Here is a 223-nt window from a genome sequence, read left to right as displayed (position 1 = left end):
AAAAATGAACAAGCCTAGTTCATGTATATAAAGTTAAAGGAAATGGCTAAAACCAGACAGTAATAGCTATAAAAGGCACAACTTCCCTTTTCTGATATACACTTGTAAACTTTCTTCAGGTTACATGCATAAACCAAAACGCTACCTTAACTTTTTAAAAAAAAAAAAAATCCAAACACGTTACTAATTAAAAAAAAAAAAAAAAAAGCCAAAAAAATTTTCC

The sequence above is a fragment of the Buceros rhinoceros genome, unplaced genomic scaffold (genome assembly GCF_000710305.1).
Source record: "Buceros rhinoceros silvestris isolate BGI_N320 unplaced genomic scaffold, ASM71030v1 scaffold5941, whole genome shotgun sequence".
NCBI lineage: Eukaryota > Metazoa > Chordata > Aves > Bucerotiformes > Bucerotidae > Buceros > Buceros rhinoceros.
Note: the sequence above shows the minus strand (reverse complement) of the source record.